Here is a 776-nt window from a genome sequence, read left to right as displayed (position 1 = left end):
TTTTTTTTTATTTTTGAATTTTTATGATGAGAGAGAAAAACAAGAAAAATAATGCAATGCATGGCAATTTTAGATCAAAACAATGAATGCATGCAAGAATGCTATGAATGTCAAGATGAACACCAAGAACACTATGAATGTCATGATGAACATCAAGAACATATTTTTGAAAAATTTTTAATGCAAAGAAAACATGCAAGACACCAAACTTAGAATTCTTTAATGCTTAGACACTAAGAATTCAAGAATGCATATGATAAACATGAAAAGACACAAAACAAAAAATCATCAAGATCAAACAAGAAGACTTACCAAGAACAACTTGAAGATCATGAAGAACACCATGAATGCATGAAATTTTCGAAAAATGCAAGATACACATGCAATTGACACCAAACTTATGATATGACTCAAGACTCAAACAAGAGCACAAAAATATTTTTTATTTTTATGATTTTCTAAATTTTTTTGGATTTTTATTTTATATTTTTCGAAAAATTATATGAAAAAGAAAAAATAAGGATTCCAAAATTTTCAACATGAATTCCAGGAATCTTATGCTCTAAAGCTCCAATCAAAGGGTCAGGCATGGCTTAATAGCCAGCGAAGCTTTAGTATGTAACTCAGACATGACACGCCTGACATTCTCATTACCAAAGGAATAGACATGGCTTTACAGCCAGCCAGGCTTCAACATGCTCCATGAAACACTAGAATTCATTCTTAAAAATTCTGAAAGGAAAATATATTTTTGAAAACATTTTTATTTTAAAATA

Source organism: Arachis ipaensis, chromosome B09 (genome assembly GCF_000816755.2).
Source record: "Arachis ipaensis cultivar K30076 chromosome B09, Araip1.1, whole genome shotgun sequence".
In the NCBI taxonomy this organism is placed as follows: Eukaryota; Viridiplantae; Streptophyta; class Magnoliopsida; order Fabales; family Fabaceae; genus Arachis; species Arachis ipaensis.
The sequence above is the reverse complement of the archived record's forward strand: the minus strand, read 5'-3'. Positions refer to the sequence as shown.